The sequence below is a fragment of the Dipodomys ordii genome, unplaced genomic scaffold (genome assembly GCF_000151885.1).
Source record: "Dipodomys ordii isolate 6190 unplaced genomic scaffold, Dord_2.0 Scaffold31, whole genome shotgun sequence".
Classification (NCBI taxonomy): domain Eukaryota; kingdom Metazoa; phylum Chordata; class Mammalia; order Rodentia; family Heteromyidae; genus Dipodomys; species Dipodomys ordii.
Window position 1 is genome coordinate 4,059,774 of NW_012267247.1, and position 21,497 is coordinate 4,081,270.

General features: G+C 49.0%; 1 protein-coding gene across 2 annotated transcripts in view; it reads left to right on the plus strand.

The window, feature by feature from the left end:
* The first annotated feature begins 8,499 nt into the window (after nt 1–8,499).
* Foxn1 (forkhead box N1) overlaps nt 8,500–21,497 on the plus strand; it is a 32,973-nt gene continuing 19,975 nt past the window's right edge. The window contains exon 1 of one of the 2 annotated variants that reach the window (XM_013016428.1): nt 8,500–8,700. The gene's annotated coding sequence lies outside the window, so the exon portion shown is untranslated. The remainder of the gene's footprint in view (nt 8,701–21,497) is intronic. The other variant, XM_013016426.1, reaches the window with a different exon arrangement.

A 21,497-nucleotide genomic window follows, 5' to 3' on the forward strand; every position in this document is an offset into this window, starting at 1 on the left:
AAAGAAAAAAGCCAGAAGTGGCACTGTGGCTCAAGGGGTAGAGCGCTAGCCTTGAGCTGAAGAGCTGAGGGACAGCGCCCAGGCCCAGAGTTCAGAGTTCAGGCCCCACGACCAGACCCCCCCCCAAAAAAAAACCCCTAAAACCATGGACACTGAAGTACTTGCCTCTCGCTCTCTCTCTCTCTCCCCCCCAATCTTTTTATGTATCTAAAGATAGAATATGAAGGATTGACCCCCACCCTATTTTCCCAGGTACGTACAGACGTCAGACAAGCCATCAGATATTCGCAGACTGCCTGATGCAGGCAGAGCAATCCATATAAGGCTGGCTTGTAAATATCCCATTGTGGGTCCAACAGAAAAGCCCCCCACCTCCCTAGACCTAATGGCTTTTTCATGAACCTCTGCTTCCTTGCACAGACCCCATATAAGCCCGACCCCAAATCTACCCCTTTGCACAACCTCCATACCCATGAGAAGGTCTGTGCCCCTCTCTGGCAATAAATAGTCCTCACCTGTTGAGAATTGAGTCTGGTCTATTCCTTTTCTGTTCTCTTCCATTTTCCTAACAAACACTAATACACACACACACACACACACACACACACACACACACAGAGCTAGACATATTCACATACATTCATGTGAACCAAGTGACTAGTTACCCCAAGGGTCACTCTGGGTAGCCTACCTTCACATACACACTCACAGACATTTTTACATCTGTGGTACTTGGATGGTCCTGTATGCAAGGGCACATCCAATGTTCTCACAAGCAGAGGTGCACAGGCTTACACACAGCTTCTGGCCTGGACACAGTAGTAGCACACTACAGCTTCATGTACATACTTCGTGTTTTGTATGCATGGCAACAGAAAAGCAATTAACAGTCAGGCACTGGTGGCTCATGCCTATAATCCTAACTACTGAGGAGGCTGAGATCTGAGGATTCTCAGTTGGGGCAGACAAATATGAGAGATGCTTATCTCCAAATAACTAGCAAAAAGCTGAAATTGGAGGTGTGACTCAAGTGGTAGATCCAGTCTTGAGTGAAAAAGCTAAAGGACAGCACCCAAGACCTGAGTTCAAGTCCCAGGCCTGACAATAAAAAAGAAGAGAGAGAGAGAGAGTGAGAGGGGGGGAAGAAAGAGAAAGAAAGAAAGAGGAAGAGGAGCTGTGGCTCAAGTGACAGAGTGCTAGCCTTGAGCACAAAAAGACTCAGAGGCAGGGCCCAGGCCTTGAATTCAAGCCCCACAACCAATCAAAAAGAAAAAAAGAAGGGTAAAACACTTGCCTAGCATGCATGAAGCCCTGGGTTCAATTCCTCAGTACCACATAAACAGAAAAAACTAGAAGAGGCCCTGTGGTTCATGTGGTAGAGTGCTGGCCTTGAATCTTGAGGACAGTGCCCAGGCCCTGAGTTCAAGCCCCAGGACTGGCAGAGAAAGAGAGGCGGGGGGGGTGGGGGGGGTGTTGAGGAAGGAAGGAAGGGAGGGAGGGAGGGAAAGGAAGGAAGGATGGAAGGAAGGGAGACAGAGAAAGAAAAGAAAGAAAGAGGGGGAGGGAGGGAGGGAGGGAGGGAGGAAGGAAGGAAGGAATGAAGGAAGGAAGGAAGGAAGAAAGGAAGGAAGGAGCAAGCTGGGTGCCTGTAATCCCACTGTTCAAGAGGCTGAGAGATCTGAGAATCATGGTTTGAAGCCAGACTGGGCAGGAAAGTCTGTAAGACATTTATCTCCAATTAATCACAGAAAAGGCAAGAAATGGAGCTGTGGTTCCAAGTGGTAGAGTTCTAGCCTTGAACAAAAGAAGCTCAGAGACAGACCCTGAGTTCAAGCTCCAGGACCTGCAAACAGAAAGGAAAAAGAAAAAGAAGTAAAAGCACACTTGCACATTCGCACACAGGTACTAGTTACTGGATTGTAAGTGCTCTTTACACAAGTAGGCTGTACACACCCATCCCACTGGTCTCTGGGCAGCTCTCTTCCTTCAGCAGAAGCAGTCAAGCCCGGAGAACAGCCCTTCCCACCCAGCAGGACTCTAACTGTATTCCTCCATGCCTGGACCCTCCCCACCAAGCCTGGAAACTCCCTGGGCTTCCCAGTGGGTCAGCCAACCAGAACAGGCGTGCAGACTTCTCAGTCCAACAGACCTGCTACAGATCTGGCCTGGAGCTTCTCTTGTTGTCCAAGCCAAGGAGCTGCCTGTCCTCCTCCAGGGAAACCCACCCTGGTAACCCCAGATGGCTCCAACTGCCTTAGACATGAATAAGCAATTCACAAACAAACTACAAATAGGAAGGAAGGAAGCAAGCAAGCAAGCAAGGAAGGAAGGAAGGAAGGAAGGAAGGAAGGAAGGAGGGAGGGAGGGAGGGGAAAGGGAAGGGAAGGGAAGGGAAGGGAAGGGAAGGGAAGGGAAGGGAGGGAGGGAAGAGGGGAAAAAAAGCTTTCAACTTCATCAAAAATCAAGGAAATACTCTGAGTTTAAAGGTACATGCCTATAATCCAATTAACATCAGTGCTAGGTAAACCCTGTCCCTCTGCAGATGCCCTTTGGGGAGGAGGTGCTAAGGCTTGAACCCAGGATTTCAGTCATGCTAAGCACATGCGTTACCCCTAGATCTGCTTTGCAGATTGTCTTCCATGCCAGCCAAGTAATACGTAGGAGAACCCCAGAAGTGTTAGGCTCAGCCTTCTAGGCTGGAGCCCAGCTCAACTCCCCATCTGTGGACCTGAAATTAGGGTGCTGAAGTGTGGGGTACCAAGCCACTACACAGAAGGCCTGTCCAGGGAGCCCAGCCAACACTGCACAAGTGAGAATTGAAGCTAGATGAGCCAGGAGGGAACTGAGGAGTTGCTAGAACAAGAGAAGGAGCTAATGGCTCTGTTGGAGATGGAGAAGTTGGAATAAAATCCCCTACAGTCCCAGCTCGGTTGAAATTCCCAAGGTTCCTAGTGGGACTCACAGACTGCTAGCAAAGAGGAAGCCAAATTTCCCAAAGGAACCAGGGAGCTGGAGCCCACACCCATCTCCTGAGTGAGGATAGAGCTCTTCTCTAAAGAGGAAGATGCATTTCTCACCTGTCAGATGCAGAATCTGTCTGTAGAAAGGGGACAACCAGCAGCTCTAACACAGTCCTTCGGGACATCCTGGGCTCTTAACTCATCAATTTGTCCTTGAGTTGCAAGCTTTTCTGCTAGGGGGATTACAGGCATGCACGTCTATACTCAGCAAGTATTGCTTTGATTTTTAAGGAAGTTGAAAACTATTCCTTTCTTTTCTTCCTTTTTTTTTTGGATGGGGGCTATTTGTAGTTGCTTGTGAGTTGCTTATTCATTCCCTTTGACCATTTCCTTTTTCTTTTTTGAGATTGTCTTTTTATTTATTCAGAAGAGTTCTTTATATATTATGGACATTATATATTATGGTCATTTTTGGGGGGGGGTCCAGTCGTAGGGTCTGAACTCTGGGCCTGGGTGCTGTCCCTCAGCTTTTCAGCTCAAGGCTAGCGCTCTACCACTTGAGCTACAGGGCCACTTCTGGATTTTTTTTTTTGCTTATGTGGTGCTGAGGAATTGAACCCAGGGCCTCATGCATGCAAGGCAAGCACTCTACCACTGAGCTACCTTCCCAGCCCCTATGGTCATATATTATGACATCTTTGTCAGGGGTGGTGCTTTGTCTTTTAACCTTGTCTTTTAACTTTGCTTTTGTTCTGTCCTGCAGGAAATACATTTTTCTTTTTTTTTTTCCTTTTCACTCATGGGTTGTGAACTCAGGACCTGAGTTTTCTAGTGGTTAATTGGAGATAAGAGTCTCATGCACTTTGCTGCTGGGGCTGGCTTTGAACCTCAATCCTCAGATCTCAGCCTCCATGGTAGCTAGGATTACAGGCATGAATCACCAGTGCTGGCTTGAATTTTTCCTAGTAAAATCTATCACCAGATTCCTCTTTGGATTTAGGATTTCATATGTTCTCAAATTTCTTCTCTGCTTTATAAATTAATAAAAAAAAAACATTTCGCATATTTTTTCCTTTTGCCTGAACTCTGGGCCTGGGCGCTGTCCCTCAGCTCTTCAGCTCAAGGCTAGTGCTCTACCACTTGAGCCACAGCGTCACTTCTGGCTTTTTCTACTTATGTGGTGCTGAAGAATCGAACCAAGAGTCTCATGCATGCAAGGCAAGCACTCTACTACTGAGCCACCTTCCCAGCCCCTATTTTTTCCTTTTTATTTGTGTTTTTTATTTTTACTAAGCTCTTCAGTGAATGAGGTTTTTTCAATGTGTCATGTGAAGCAGAATTTAACTTTCCTTCTTTCAAATAGAAAAGTCCAGAATCTCAACTCCATTTATTGAACTGCTTACATTTTCCCTGCTTCTTTAAGATGCCTTATTATCACATGCTCCATTTCATAGATATTCTAGTTCATTCTAGAACCTTATCTTCCATTACTTTGTTTATTTCTGTGCCAAAATCACAGTTCTTTTGTTTTGTTTTGTAGATTTTTGTGTGTTTGTTTGTTTTGTTGTTGTTTTTGCCAGTCATGGTGCCTGAACTCTGGGCCTGGGCACTGTCCTTCAGCTCTTCAGCTCAAGACTAGCGCTCTACCACTTGAGCCACAGTGCCACTTCCAGCTTTTTCTGCTTATGTGGTGCTGAGGAATCGAACCCAGGGCCTCATGCATGCAAGGCAAGCGCTCTACCACTGAGCCACCTTCCCAGCCTTGTTTTGTAGATTTTATCAAGTGTTTTTGTAATGTTGCTATTGTGACTTGTATCTCCTCTGTGTGTGTGTGTGTGTGTGTGTGTGTGTGTGTGTGTGTGTGTGTGTGTGCTGGTACTGGGGCTTGAACTAGAAGACCTTGAACTCTTGTTCTACTTTCTTGCTCATGGCTAGTGCTCTATCACTTAAGCCATGCCTCCAGTCTGGAATTTTGATGGTTAATTGAAGTGGTTCTCAGACTTTTCTGCCCAGGCTGGCTTTGAACCTTGGTCTTCTTGTCTCATCCTCCTAAGGATTACAGATGTGAGCCACTGATGCCTTTTTTTAATAGATGGTTTTCAAACTCATAATCCTCCTTTCTTCATCTTCAGTATCAAGATCACAGACATGAACCACCATGCCTTTCAAACTGGATATTTGTTCCAGTTGTAAAGAAATGGTATTGATTTTACACCCTAATCTTCATTCTCCTACCTTACTAAATTCTCACATTAATTCTAATAGTCTTTTCCTTAGTTCTCTTAGAATTCTTTTCATTTAATTTTATTTTTATGGGACTGGGGATTGAACTCAAGGCTTTACACTTGATAGGCAGGAGCTCTACCACTTTAGCCATACTTCTAGGCCCCGCCACCCTGTTTTATATCTTATTGCTTTGGTTAGAATCTTCAGAATAATATTGGCTAATTACAATTAGAATAGACTTCAATGACAACTTTCTTAGTTTGCATGGGTGCTGAGTATCTCTACAGAAATATGTGTGTAGCCATGTACCAGTGGTTCATGCCTGTAATCCTAGCTACTCAGGAAGCTGAGATCTGAAGACTGCAGTTTGAAGCCAGACTTTGGCAGGAAAGTCCATGAGACTCTTATCTCCACTTAGCCACTACAAAACCAGAAGTGGGGGCTGGGAAGGTGGCTCAGTGGTAGAGTGCTTGCCTTGCACGCATGAGGCCCTGGGTTCGATTCCTCAGCACCACATAAGCAAAAAGAAAAAAACCAGAGAGGGACAGCGCCCCACGACCAAACCAAAAAAAAAAAAAAATTAAAAGAAAACCAGAAGTGGTGCTGTGACTCAAAGTGGTAAGGCACTAGTCTTAAATAAAAAAGCTCAGGGATAGTACCCTGACACCAAGACCCAGGCCCTGCATTCAAGCCCCATGTGGAACAAAAGGAAAGAAATGTACTTATTATCTGACATTTGTAAAGGTAACCTAGCTGTATATTACCTCTAGAACAACAATAAAGCAATAAATAAAAAAGAAATACATGTGAGTAGAACTTCTTCAATCAGCCATGAATGCTTTAGAGAGGAGCAATTAGCAAACACACAAGGTCTTGACAATTGCCTTTGTACAGTGAAATTCCATTCTCTCTTAAGGGAGCAGGACTTTGACTTCTACTGTTAAGAGTCCCAGAGAAAGAAGAATTGAATCTAACCTTTTTTTTTCTTTTTTGTCAGTCACAGGGCTTGAACTCTGGACCTGCATGCTGTCCATGAGCTCTTCAGCTCAAGGCTAGCACTCTACCACTTGAGCCAAAGTGGCACTTCTGGTTTTCTGGTGATTTATTAGAGATAAGAGTCTCACAGACGTTCCTGATCAGGCTGGCTTTGAACTGTAATCCTCAGTGACCAGCTTACTGAGTAGCTAGGATTACAGGCATGAACCATCAGAACCTGGCTTTCTTATGGAGAGAAAAAAAATCTCTGTACCCAAAGGGGTAGCTCACATGTCCTCATTTCCTAGCTAGAACCACAGGGCTTGAGGAAGAAAAGAGTCATGTGTTTATTGACATCTACTCTATGCTCAGGGATTATGCTAGGAACTTTAAACTCTATATATGAATGCTACTCCCTTATTAACAGATGAGGAAACTGAGGCCTTAAGTGGAAGTATGGAAGATTACACAGCTCAACAGCACTTACAAATAGGTGCTGCATTATTAGCCAACCAGTACCTTCTTTTCTATTGAGCATTGAACATTTTCTTTTTTTTTGGGGGGGGGGTCCGGTCATGGAGCCTGAACTCTGGACCTGGGTGCTGTCCCTCAGCTCTTCAGCTCAAGCATTGAATATTTTCATCCTCGATTTAAAAAAAAAAGAAAAAAGAAAAAAAACTCTCCAAATGTTTTATTTTATTTTTTTTGTTTGGTTGGTTTTTTAAAATTTATTTTTATTTTTTATTGTGAAAATACTGTATAGAGGGGTTACAATTACATGGGAAATATTTTATTTTATTAGTTGTGGGGCTTGAACTCAGGGCCTTGGCGCTGTTCCTGAGCTTTATTGCTCAAGGCTGGCACACTTTGAGCCCCAGCTCCACTTTCAGTTTTCTGGGGGTTAGAGATAAGAGTCTCACAGACTTTCCTGCTAAAGCTTGCTTCAAACAGTGATCCTCAGATCTCAGCCTCCTGATTAGCTAGAGTGACAGACATGAGCCACCAGCCAGCACCCAGTTTCTGCTCAACATTTGTGCCAGATGACCACCATCAGGCGTTGTCCAAGAGCCAACATTCCTTGGGCCCTGGAGACATTAGCTCCAGAGAAAGTTTCAAATGGACTTAGAAGCCTGGCAAGAGGAATCTAGGGAAGGAAGAAAAGATTGAACAGCTGGGAACTGATGTCTCAGGCCTGTCATCCTAGCTACTCAGGAGGCCGAAGTCTGAAGAGGCTAAGTAACAGTCTGACTCATTTATCTCCAATTAACCAGAAAAAAAAGCCAGAATTGGAGGTATGGCTCAAGTGGTAGAGTGCCAGCCTTGAGTGGAAAATGCAAGAGAGAGTGAGGCCCTGAGTTCAAGCTCCATTCCAGGCATATGTGCACGCACACACACAGACTGGATGGTGATAGGCGATGAGCGGAGGGGCAAGGGAGAAACTCAAGGAAGCCAGGAGAGAAAGGTGGTAGGGACAGGGATGGGAGCTGCACCAGGAGGCTGATGTGGAGCCAGGGATGATGGCTCCAGGCCTAACCCAGGTGGGACCATTGAGCCATTCCTTACCATGGACTGCGGGGAAGAGGGGTCTGGGGAGGGCATCAGGGACCAGGCCATGGCCACTTGGAGGTCTATTTCCATTCTTTCCACCATAAAGAGACGTTGTGGACCATGACACAGAACTGGGGAGTCCTCATCTCTACCCACAGATGCCCCCCTTTGCCCCAGATACACACACACAGAGCTGGGATTCCTGACCCAGAGCGGGCACAGGTGCACAAACACGTGGTTATTAACCCAGGTGACACAGTCACAAGCCTGGGACAGACAGAAGATTCCTAGACACAGACAAATAGACATTGGAGAAGAGGAAGTCACACATTTGCGTGGGGGCTCTCAGAGGGGGGCCATGGATTGATGAGCAGTCCCCAGCAAGCCTGTGCCAATGCTGTGTCCTTGAATTGAGGGGTTCCCATCACTGCCTGTCCAGACCAGGCCACAAAGAACTCTGTCTACAGTTCCCTCGAACCCCCTTGCTGATTTCCATGCACATACATGCGGCCACCAGGCTCTCCTGACACACATGTACGTGTCCCGACAAGCCTATGCCCCACCCATGGGGGCTGATATTCTTGGGTGCAGGTGGGGGCCACAGGACAACCCCCTCCTTGGCATGCCACAGACTGTGCCCGCTGGCAGGAGCAGGGGGCCTGGGCTGGTGCAGGAGGTGGGAGGGGTTGGGGGGAGCCGGGGCGCGGCTGGGGCGGGCACAGGAGCTGGTACCTGTCAAACAAGAGCAAAGAAGCAAGCTCGCTTCTTACTCACCTCTCTCTTCTCCCCATTTTGGCAGCAGAGCCCCTAGGGGCAAGGGGAAGCTGATATCATAATTATTGGCTCACCCAGCCGCTGCCTCCCCTCACCTGATGTCAGCACAGATCCAGGACAGCCAGGCTGACGGACTGACAGACAGACAAAGCTCCTGTCCCCCCCCTTACCCCATCCCCAAAGGCAGGCCCCCACGCCGACCTGCTTCACTGAGCAGGTAAGAGGAAACCCAACCTAAGTCAGCCGTGGAGGCCAGCAGGGCTGGGCCAGGACCTGAGGAGGGGGCTCCCCTTTTTAATGGGCCTCAGGAAGGACGGGGAGCATCTGGAGTCGCCTCTCACTTCTCACTGCAACTTAAAGGAGGCACAGGATTGGGGTGAGTGCCCTGAGGCTAAGGGGCCCCCCCTCTTCCATGCCCCTTCTTTTCATACTCATCTTTCCTTGTGGTGGGGCCAGGTCTTGACTCCAATGTGGGGGGGGCTGGCTTTTGTGGGAGGGGTACGTGTTTGTTGAACGTTGTTGAATGTACGTAGGTGAACGTTTTACTCTGGGCTAGGAGGGAATGAAGCACTGGAGAATTGGAGCTGACAGATACCCCGCAGAATGGCTCTTCCAGAAGGAAAGGGGAGAACCCAGTTCTGGGGGGGGGTCAGAGGGGCCCCATGGTCACACATGGAAATCACCCAACCTCTCTGGACAGCCAGGGCTGGGGTGTGGATGGCTGCCGCCTGTGTGGAAGCCTGGGTTGCAGGAAGGAGCCATGCACCTTGTGGAGAACAGACAGGTGGCAAACAGGTGCTGTGGCCAGGGGCCGATGCTGAACTAGAGAAGCCATGCCCCTGAGCGTTGGGGTCTTTTCTCTTCCTCGAGACCCTTGAAGCAAAGAGGCCTGATGAGAACACCTGAGACAGGCAGGGAGCCCATGAACCCCTGGAGCCTAGAACTTGGGGGGTCTGTGGATGCTGTCTCCAGTTCCCACAGAGCCTTCCCATGCTCTACCTGAGCAGGTGGGGGGCTAGCTTTCTCTATGGCATTCCCCCCACCCCAGGCTCTCCCTTAGTGTTTGTCTGTCTTCCTACACCTAAAGGTGTGGGGGTTTTGTTTGGATAGGGATGGTGTCCGGGAAGAACTGGCCAGCCAAAAAGGACCAGATAGAGAAGGTCACTTAGGAAGCCCATTCATCTCACCTATCCCCTGCCTCTGTACCAATCACCACACCCCAAGTCAGGGCTGCTCGCTCCTCATTTTCCTAATTTTCTGCAAGGAGGAAAAGAGTTCAGTTTGTCCTCAATCGTGAAGTCCTTCCCAGATTCTCTCTGAAGTCTCTACTGCTGCAGGGTCCAATTCTACCCACCCTAGATCCTTCTCATTCCTGCATTGGTGATCCCCAGTGCCTCTGGACTGATATGACAGTAGGGTGGAGAGGGTAGTATTGTACTATAGTCCTGTCCTGTCCCTACTGGTCTCTTCTGGGACCTTCTACCATCTTGGTCACTTCCTGATCTACAAGATAGGACACAAACAGTAGGACATCCCTAACCGGGGTGTGTGTGTGTGCACGCGCAGCACACAGTTCCGGCCCCTTTGGGGTGTGCAAGGCAGGGACAGTGCTGGGTGGTCTTGGGTGGAGGTGGGGGAACAGGGACTTCCGGGTTGGGGATTCTCCGGGCCTAAGGTGTCACAGGGAGAGGCACATGCCCTTCCCGCCCCACCCCGCCCTGCTCGCCCTATGCAGCCTCTGCCGAGCTCAGCTCTCAGCTCCAGGGCCTGCTGAGGCACGCTGCACCCCCAGGCCCCGGCGCCTCACTCTTGTCTCCCAGAGCCAGGAACCTGTTCTCCCAGGAATGCCAGGGAGTTCTTGGAAGACTTTATTTCCCAGGGGCTCAGGGAGCCCCAAGGATCCTCTAGATCAGCAAGTTCTGAAAAAGAAAAAAAAAGGCAAGAGAAAAAATGTTGGGGTCTTGGGGATCCTCCTAGCTCCCCACCTTTGTCTTATCCACACACGGACCCCACATTTCCAAATAGCCTTAGTCCTCTTATCTAGAGAAGGAAGAAGGCGGGGGGGGGCACATGGTGGGGAGCACATGGTGGGGAGCAACCCCTCCACACCACACGTACCCTTTCTGTCTCGTACCATCCTTTGCCTCAGGGAGACTTCCTTAGCCTCTGGAAAGTCCCATCTGCCCTCTGAGAAAGCAACAACACTCTAGCCCTTGGACTCTCTATCGTGCCCATCCTGATGTCTAACCTCTCTCCTTCTGCCTTGAGTTGAGCCTGGTCTGCATGGACCAGCAGAAACTGTCACCTATGCCTATATCAGGTTGTTGTAAGTCACAGTGAAACCTTCTGGGAACTTGCAAGCCTGCACCTACTGTCCTCTGTCATCTACAACAGCACCATATTCTTCTAAGATCGGGGGACCCTTATGCTCTCCCTGGCTAACCCCTCTCCGGCATACAAAGAGATGGAGGGGATGGGCCTATAGGTCTGTTGCCATCTCTGCCGTGGCCTGATTGGTTTTCTCAGTGGGAGAGACAGGTGCCGTGTCAGGGAGATCACTCGCTCCATATCTTAAGATGAGTATATCTAGGCTTTGCAACCAAAAGAGGTGGTTTCCTAAGCGGAAAGGCAGCCACTGATGGGGTGGGGTTGAACTGGCAATGTGCCTGGGAGCAGAGAAGGACAGGGTGACCTCTGAGGGTGCATCCCAGGAGCACCAATCAAATGGTGCCTGAATAAATTGGTTCTTTCCAGTGTGTCTGTATCCATCCCTGCTTCCTTCATCTGAGTCTCTTCTAACTCTTCTTTTTTTTGGGGGGTGGGGTCCGGTCATGGGGCCTGAACTCTGGGCTTGAGTGCTGTCCCTCAGCTCTTCAGCTCAAGACTAGCGCTCTACCACTTGAGCCACAGCGCCACTTCCGGCTTTTTTCTTATGTGGTGCTGAGGAATCAAACCCAGGGCCTCAGGCATGCAAGGCAAGCGCTCTACCACTGAGCCAACTTCCCAGCCCCTTCTTTTTTTTTTTGGTTGGTCATGGGGCTTGAACTCTGGACTTGGGCACCGTCCCTCAGCTCTTCAGCTCAAGGTGAGCACTCTACCACTTGAGCCACAGCGCCACTTCCAGTTTTCTAGTGGTTTTTTTTTTTTTTTTTAGAGATAAGAGTCTCACGGTTGAGCCTCCTCAGTAGCTAGGATTACAGGCGTGAGCCACTGGCGCCCAGCTCTTTCTAACTCTTCTATCCCAGCCTCATTCACCCTATATTCTTCCCAGTTTAGCCCTATTCTCCTCCCTTCCTTCTTTTTTTTTTGTTGGATGTGGGGCTTGAACTCTGAGCCTGGGCGCTGTCCCTCAGCTCTTCACCTAAAGGTGAGCGCTCTACCACTTGAGCTACAGCTCCACTTCCAAGTTTCTAGTGGTTTATTGGAGATAGGAGTCACACGGTCTTTCTTGCCTGGGCTGGCTTTGAACTGTGATCCTCAGATCTCAGCCTCCTGAGTAGCTAGGATTACAGGCATGAGCCACCGATGCCCAGCAAAACAACTTCTTTTTGTTGTTGTTGTTGTTGGATGTGGGGCTTGAACTCTAGGCCTGGGCGCTGTCCCTCAGTTCTTCAGCTCAAGGCAAGCGCTCTACCACTTGAGCTACAGCTCCACTTCTTCCCTTCCTTCTTGCTGTCCTTTCTTCACGTGCTCCAATATTGGGGCTTGAACTCAAGGTCTGGGAGCTGTCCCTTAGTTTTTTTTCTCAAGGTTAGTGTTCTACCACTTGAGTCTACCACTTTTTGGTGATTAATTAAAAATAAGAGTTTCACAGACTTTCTTTCCCAAACTGGCTTCAAACTGGAATCCTCAGATCTCAGCCTCCTGAGTAGCTAGGATTACAGGTGTGAACCACCAGCACCTGGCTCAACTCTTTATTTCCTTTTGCATCCTTTTTTTCTTTCTTTCTTTTACTCTCTTTTTTATTCTTTTATATTTATTTATTGCCAGTCCTGGAGCTTGAACTCAGGGCCTGGGCACTGTCCCTGAGCTTCTTTTGCTCAAGGCTAATACTCTATCACTTGAGCCACATCACTACTTCCAGTTTTTTCTGTTTATGTGGCACTCCAGAATTGAACCCAGGGCTTCCTGCATGGTAGGCAGGCACTCTACCACTAAGCCACCTTCCCAGCGCCCCCTTTTTATTTATTTTTATTTTGGGGGGGTCCAGTCGTGGGGCCTGAACTCTGGGCCTGGGCACTATCTCTCAGCACTTCAGCTCAAGGCTAGTGCTCTATCACTTGAGCCACAGTGCCACTTCCGGCTTTTTTCTTTTTGCTTATGTGGTACTGAGGAATCAAACCCAGGGCCTCATGCGTGCAAGGCAAGCGCTCTACCACTGAGCCACCTTCCCAGCACCCCCCCTCCTTTTTTATTTTTGAGGCATAGTCTCATTAGGTAGACCAGGCTGGCCTGGAGCTTGCAATTCTCCCTTCCTCAGCTTTTCAGTGCTATAATTACAGGCATGTACCAACCCACATGGCTCCATCTTAGAGACGGAGTGTCACTATATTGCCCAGGCTGGCCTCAAACTCTTGGACTCAAGTGATCCTCCTGCTTCAGCCACCTGAGTGGCTGTGGTTATAGGTATATACTACTATACCCAGCTACCTCATTCCCCTCCCTTACTTTTTTTTTTTCTGGTAGTACTGAGGATTAAACTCAGGGCCTCATGAGTCTAGGCAGGTGCTCTATCACTTAAGCCACCCCTCCAACCCCTCATTCCCATTTTTTTTGGTCAGTCATGGGGCTTGAACTCTGGGCCTGGGCATTGTCCTTGAGCTCTTCAGCTCAAGGCAAGCAGTCTACCACTTGAACTACAGTGCCACTTCTGGTTTTCTGGTGGTTAATTGGAGATAAGAGTCTCACGGACTTTCCTGCCCAGGATGGCTTTGAACCTTGATCCTCAAAGTTCAGCCTCCTGAGTATCTCAGATTACAGATGTGAGCTACCAGCGCCTAGTTCATTCCCTTTTGTTGTTGTTGTTGTTGGTCGTGGAGCTTGAACTCTGGGCCTGGGCGTTGACCTTGCGCTCTTCAGCTGAAAGTGAGCGCTCTACCGCTTGAGCCACAGTGCCACTTCCAGTTTTTGAGTGGTTTATTGGAGATAAGAATCTAACGGACTTTCTTGCTTGGGCTGGCTTTGAACTGCAATCCTCAGATCTCAGCCTCTTGAGTAGCTAGGATTACAGGCATGAGCCACCGGCACCAGGCTTCATTCCCATTTTTAACCTCAGCTCATCTCCCTTCCTTTCCACCTCCTCATCTCCATTCCCAACTTTATTTCCATCTAGCCTGGGCAATATACATCTTCCTCTTCCTACCATCTCACCTCATTGGCCCTGCCTCCATCGCCCTTCCAATCCCCATTTCCCATCCAGACATGCCTACCTTCTCAGGATAGATCTCCACTTATACCACAGATCCCCTCACCAGTGTCCCTGCCAGATTCTCATCTGTCTTCCATGGTCTCTGAATATTGAAGGAAAGCCCAGAACTTCCCCTGGGAGGAATGGGTTGGACATGGTTCATCCTTGGAGAAGCTCTCAGCTTCCCATCCCATTTGAGTCCTTAAAGGCTAGATTCTGGCCAAACAGTAAAAATGAGCTAAGTCTGAAGGAGTGTGGCAAGGGGAAGCAGAAAAAAGACAGATTGATAGAGCCAGAACAGCTGCAGTCACAATCTGACTTGGATGAGGGGAGGGGTCAGGGAGCATGACTGTTCTGACCAGGCCTGGCTATGTCAAGGCAGAAAGCTAGACAGGGAACTAGAGCTGGAAGGCCTGCTGGGTTGTTTAGGAATGACTGCCATTGTCATAAGCATCCCCCAGTCTCTACCCCGCCTGTGGCTTTTGCTTAGTCAGCTCAGATTAATGGGGCCTGGGAGAGATTTAGCTGAATCGTGATCTCTCAAGGAACTAGACTGGAGAGCCTGCTGTGAGTCACAGAGAAAAGGAAACCTGTGCACCCACAGGCCACTCTGGAAGTTCCAGGAGTGGGCACTCTTTAAGGCTCCCTTACTTCTCCCCATGCTGCCACAGAGAACCCGCTAGAAAGCTGGGGCTTCACCATTTATCCCAACCCCACAGGAGGATGCAACCAGTGACTTCAAATTCTGCCCTCATCCATCTTCAAGGCTCCCCTAGCCTAAACACACAGCCAGCCTGGACAACACCACACCACACACACACACACACACACAGAACGGGGCGTGTCCTTGGAACCAGATCACCCAGAGACAGTTGGAAGTCCCACCTACACTTGTAAATTCCATAGTCATGGCCCAGACTGCACCAGTCTATCAGGAGCAGAAGGCATAGGATGTATCCAGGGATCTCTCTCTCTCTCTCTCTCTCTCTCTCTCTCTCACACACACACACACACACACACACACACATAATCTGAAGACTCAATTCGAATTCTTCCTAGCACAGAGCGTCAGTGGCCGCAGCAGTGTTTACAGTCAGTGTTAACTGGTGTCCCGGCTCCCTTTGAAGCCCACATTGGGCCCCACAGAGCAGGTGTCTTAGAGAGGTATCTATTTCACTGGAACTTCCCATGAAGGTTCCTTGGTAGGAGGGTTTTGAGACAGAAGACTCTTGGGGATGGCACTGCTAGGCCTAGGAGGTTCTGGAGGTGTTAATAGAGAAATGTGGGGTGGGAGTAGAGCCAAGGGTATAGAGAGGCTCAGGAAGATAACCACAACATGGGTACTGGTGGCTCCCATCTTGAGTTGCTTGTAATCCTAGCTACTTAGGTGGCTGAGATCTGAGGATGGCAGTTCAAAATCAGACTTGGAAGCCATGAGACTTTTATTTCCAATTAATCACCAAAAAGTTGGAAGTGATAGTGTAGCTAGCCTTGAGGGGAAAAAAGTTAAGGGTCAGTGTCCAAGCCCTGAGTTTATGCTCCAGGAAAGAAAGAAAGAAAGAAAGAAAGAAAGAAAGAAAGAAAGAAAGAAAGAAAGAAAGAAAGAAAGAAAGAAAGAAAGAAAGAAAGAAAGAAAGGAAGAAGGAAAGAAAGAAAGAAAGAAAGAAAGAAAGAAAGAAAGAAAGAAAGAAAGAAAGAAAGAAAGGAAGGAAGGAAGGAAGGAAGGAAGGAAGGAAGAGAGAGAGGGGAAGAAGGAAGGAAGGAAGGAAGAGAGAGAGAGAGGGAGGGAGGGAAGGAGGGAGGGAAAGGAAGGAAAGGGAAGAAGGGAGGGAGGGAAGGAAGGAAGGGAGGAGAGGGAAAACAAGCCTCAGTGCCCATCAGTTCTCCAATATCATGGCTGGGGTCTTAGAGTCAGCCTCCAGGAGTCCATGCCCCCAGAGCAAGGAGCAGTACATAGGTACCTGCATAGCAAGAAAAATCCCTTCCCCTGGTAGGGTCTCAGTTTCTCTCTCTGTCAAGAAGGTCTTAATTGAATGAGAGGATCTCTCAATGTGCTTCTGCCTCCAAGATTTGGTCAGGGCAAGCAGTTAACCACAAGCCTGCCCCCTGTGTTGGACAGTGTGGAGGTTGGGGGGAGACACATCAGCATGTATTTTGTCTTGTACTAAATCTGTGTTATTAGTAGTGGTGGCAGAATTAATATCCCTAATAATAGATTGGTGATAATGAGCAGTCCTGGTAATAATATGTACAGAGTATGAGAGGAGGCTCTGACCTAAGGGATGGTGGAATCTACCAAGATGGGCAGACAAAAAGGGGCTCAACGGCTAGATGGGTGTCCTCTTGACTCCCCACATAGGGAGCACTCTTGGGAAGGGCAAATGACTGAAGAGGAAAATCTCTCTCAGTTCCCTTGCACATGCCTGGGAACACAGAGAAGGAGGCAGGGCACCAGATAAGATGCGTGTCTCACCTTCCTCCTGGCACTTTGACATTCTTGCTCAGTCTCAGGTGAGGTATGTAGGGCAAGGATGAGGATTCTATTTTACAAAGGAAGAATAAGTAGGGCCGAAGTGGCTCAATGCCTATAATCCTAGCTATTCAGAAGGCTGAGATCTGAACATCTCAGTTCAAAGCCAGCCCAGACAGGAAAGTCCATGGAATTCTATCTTCAATTAACTACCAAAAAAAACCCCCAAAAACCTGGAAGTGAAGGTGTGGCTCAAGTGGTAGAGCACTAGCCTTGAGCACAAAAGCTCAAGGACAATGCCCAAGCCTTGAGTTCAAGCCCCAGGATAAGCACCAAAAAAGAAAGAAAAAAAAAAAGGAAGAAAGGAGAAAATAGATTGATGTCTATAACTAGCCCATGCAGATGGTAGAGCTAAGAGGAGATCCTTTTGAGTTCTTGAACCAGGAAGACTTCCCATGAGAGGTGTTGGGAATTCAGGCTCTGTAAAGGCTTTTGAAAAGGATGCTAAGTTAAGGGAGGCAGTGGGGGCAAGGCTCCATCATTCTTATTGTTCTCACAAATCAAATCATTAGCTGCCAATCATGGCCACAACCAATCAGCTCTGTGCCCAGTTGGGAGTATGGGAGGGGGGCATCAGTCTCAGCTCTGAATGACATCATTATGGGGTGGGACTTCAGGGCCTCAGGGACCCAGAGCTAATGGCTGCTCAGAGCACAGCAACAGCAGCTCCATCCCCTCAGCCCATTCTGGAGGAAGTTTGTTGTAGGAAGGATGAAGGTGACGTTTCCTAAAAAAAAGCCTTCAGTCATTCCCTACCTCATTATCCAGTCTTTGACACCTGTCACACAGCTGTGCAGGCTGAGGATTTGAGAGAATTTTCCTTCTCTGATCCCTGCTTTCTACACAATGCCCCAGGAAGATTAAGGAGACACGAAGTCCCACCCCTGAGCCTTCCATTGAGACCCTGATAGTTTTGTCACTTGTCTTCAACAGTCATGGTTTCAAGTCAGAGCTGTGTGGATTTGTCTTAAGCTGCTCATCCAAGGGAGCAAAAATTCCTGAGGGCTAGAGTAAGGGGCTTAGGCAGGGGTCCTCTTGATCGCTGGAAAGGAGTATCTAAGGAGCAGGGAGAGCCCAGCAGAGCTTATCTCTCAGACTAGGTGACCATAGCAGAAGGAAGAAGAAAGGTAGATGGAGCTTTGAGATTGGAAGTTTCTTGCTTTCTTGAAATTCTTCATTACAGCTACAAAATAAGCATCCACAGGGAGATCATAGACATCTCTCCATTGGTCCCACTAAATGCTCTTCCATCTGTCTGTCTAGCCATCATCTATCTAGCTTTCCATCTACTCATTGTCCAGCTATCCATTCAGCCATTCGTCGATACATGCCTTGGCCTACCCATCTTTCTTTCCTTCCATCCACCCAGCCACCTTTCCTTCCTTGCATCCCTCCATCCATCCATTCATAGAGGCCAGGGCTGCTGAGGAGGGCCTGTGGTCCTGTGGCATTTATGGGGCATGTATGACCTACCTACCTGGCCTGGGGAGGCAGCCCCGCCCCAGCCCTGGGGCAGGGGGCTGGTCTAGGCATGTGGGAGTATTTATACCTCCATGGAGCCTCCTAGGGAACTGCAGGCTGAATGACTCCCCGAAGCTGTGATGGTGGCCATGGCCCACAGCCCAATGTAAGTGCTTAGATTTGGCTCTTTGGCGACAGGGTTGGGTGGTAGGGTTGGAGAGGGGATGGAGAGCTGGGAAGCTACTCAGATGTGGCTGGGGATGCTAGAAAGAAAAAAAAAAGTGCTGGGCAGGGAGAGTGGGGGGCGGGGAGGACAGGAAGCTGTCAGAGTCAGGCACCTGCAGCAAAGCTGGGACCCTCCCTGGAGGAGGGATGAAGCCTACTGTCCTTAAATAGCATCTGGGTAGAGGGGATACCTTGGTGAATGACAGGAAAGATAGAGCAACTGGACTGGCATCATAAGAATGGTTAGATAGCTGCACGTACTTTCAGCTCAGCACAAGACAGAGAAGGCAGCCCTTGACATGCTCTTTCAGGATAGAAGTCTTGAAGGACGCTCTGTGCCTAGCCTACATCCAGAGGCAGAGGGTGACAGGTGGCTTTGGGAAAGACCTGACTTGGGGTACAGAAATGACTCAGCTCAGGTGTCAGCGAGGAAAACATCCTATAGGGGAGGCATGGCTGCTTCTCAATCTTTGCTCTCCTGGACAATTCTATCCCCTGCATTCCACCCCTAACTGCTCCTCTGAGTACTTCAGTCAGATCCCAAGGCTGGGCCGGTGACCCATTTCCTGAAACCCAAGCAGGGTCCAGAGCCAGAGGAGTCAGGATGCTGCTGTCCCAGCCCTAGCCTTGATGGGAGGAAAGGCGCTAGAAACCCCTCCTTCTTGGCACTTGCAGGCTTGCCATATCCTGGGGTGCCCAAGCCTTAGGCACAGCCCCCAGGCCTTTCCCTGCCTCCCCCCCCCCACACACACATACAGGAGGTAATTATGGAGCTGCTCCAGGGGACCCCTCCCAGCAGCCTGGCAGGTGGAGCCCCGGGTGGGGCTGCGGGCTAGCACTGGGCAGGGCCCCACCTCTCGTAAAACATGCTGCCACAGCCAGCAACAGAAACCATTAAGGTGGAACTGAGCCGTCTCCACCTCACTCGTAAAAGGCGGGCGAGGAGGTGGCCAGGTGGGAGGGGGCGTGGTGCATGGAGAACCCCCCTCCTCCCCACCAGAGGGTCCTCAGTGGGGCAGGTGCCCACCCTGTCCCCTTCTGGCCTCTGTGACTCAGCTGCCAACATGGGCTCCGGAGGAAAGCTCCACATCCCCCAGGAGGCAGGTGGGGCTGTGTGCTGTGGTGTTTAAAGGGATGATTCTGACACCCGGTCTGATTCCTGGGGAGTACAATTTAATAGCTGGGTGACTTGAGCAAGTCAGCTAAACTTCTCTGAGCCTCAGTCTCCTGATCTATAGAAAGGGGTGACAGTCTTCAGGGAGGATTCCTGAAAGGGAAACAGGGGTACAGACCCAGCTGACTGTTCCCTGTACCTCACATACCTCCATAGGCCCTGGGGTTTGAACTGCTGATCATGAGGCTCCAACTCTGGGCTCTAGGCTTTGAGCTTTTGCTCAAAGCTAGTGCTCTACCACTTGAACCACAGCTCTACTTCTGGCTTTTTGGTGGTTAATTGTAGATAAGAGACTCATGGGCTTTTCTACCTGGGCTGGCTTTAAATCACAATCCTCAGATCTCAGCCACCAGCGCCAAACTCACAGCATCTTTTCTTTTCTTTTCCCTTCTTCCTTCCCTCCCTCCCTTCCTTCCTTTCTTCCTTTCCTTCCTTCCTTCCTTCTTCCTTCCTTCCTTTCTTCTTTCTTTCCTTTCCTTTTGTATGTGTGTGTGTGGGGGGGATCTTAGGGCTTGAACTCAGAGCCTGGCCACACTGTCTCTTATTCTTTTCCCTTAAGAACAATACTCTACTACTTGAGCCACATTTCTACTTCCAACTTTTTATAAATGGAGATCAGAGTTTTATGGACTTTTCTGTCTGGGCTGGCTTCAAACCCCGATCCCAAGATCTCAGACTCCTGAGTAGTTAGGGTTACAGGCATGAATCTTAAGGTATCAATGGTCCCTGGACCTCACTTTGCTTAGAAGTACAGAAGTAACTTGTCCAAGATCACATAGTCAGCAAATGGGGTATCCCCTGACCCCCCACACTCCCAAGTACCCCGAGTCTTAAGGGGCTGAGCAGAAGTCTCTGAAAGATGGAGGTGTCAGGCTATTTGTGGGAAGAGCACAGAGTGGGGGTGTAGTAATGATTGTTGTTCTTCTGGTGTCAGCTTTCTGGGGGAGCTTCCTCATCCTGCTCAGGTCAGAGGTCATTTCCCTCTTCCCTTCACTCCAGAGCAGATCAGGTCTTTCTATCCTGAATTGTTCCTTCCTTCTCCCTGGGGATCATGGTGGATGCTTAGAGGGCAAGGATAAAGAGGTTGCTTAGATACCGACAAAGCCTCTGCAGGGGTTGTCCAACGTTGACTTTTCTGGAATGATTGTGTCTAGGGTTTGCTGTCAGGGCTCTGGAAGCATGAGAGGAGATGTGAGGTGACATTTTAGCTGCCTGGCCCTGGACATGCCATTTCCTCTCTCAGGGCCTCAATTTTCACCCCTCTGAAAAATGGGGTTAAGGACTTTGCCTATCTTTCTCTGATGGTAACTGTCTGCCAATAAGCAGGAAAAAGAACCTAACTCTGATTTGTAGCCTGTGCAAATTTCTCTGGCCAGTTGCTCTCACCGGAGCTAACTTAGCCTGCTTTCAAGGGACATGGCGTTGGGAAGACGTGGGTGCCCTTGGTTCCTAAAAACCTCTGCCAGTGGAGTCATTGTACCCCAGGGTGGGAGGAGAGGCAGAAAGAAGAACAAATGGAATAATTTATAAAACAGAGTGAACTGCGGAGCGTTCCATAGATGTAGATCTATGATGATCCTGGTCCTGAGAATCATAGGCCCTCAGGTCCCAGTCCACCACTGACAGCCCAGGCTTCCAGCCCAGGAATGGGGGAGGTTGTGGGTCATCGCAGCTTGTACACGAGGAGCCATGAGAATGTTCTGGGAGGGCTCCAGGGATCTGAGAGCAGGAGACAGCATTGATTCCCTGATATCTGTGCTCACATCTCTTTATGCTCCCTGAAATCCAAATAAGTAGGATCAAAGTTAGACATAGTGAAAGATTTCTTCAGGATGCAGATGCCAGCTCAGGACACTAGGGTTATTGGGAGGACTCCTTACACCCAGGATTATAGCCTTTTTCAGTATAGTCTCTACAAGTTCCTCTAGACTTTGGCTCTACTACTGGGGAAGGCTGAAATGACCTCTGAGGCCAGAGTCAAGAGCCTCTGCCAGTGGGGGACAACAATGTCAGGCAGCAGGTGATGAAAGGTAGGAAAGAGCATGAAAGAGGAGTTTCCTTGGCGTTCCCTTCCCCTACCCCCATGCCTTAAATTAACTCTGCCCCACTGCTAATTATTAATAATAGCTATCATTTATTGAGTACATACTATGCGTTCAGCTATTTACAAGCAATATTTCATCTAATCCTCCTGAGAGGTATGTATTATTAGCCCCA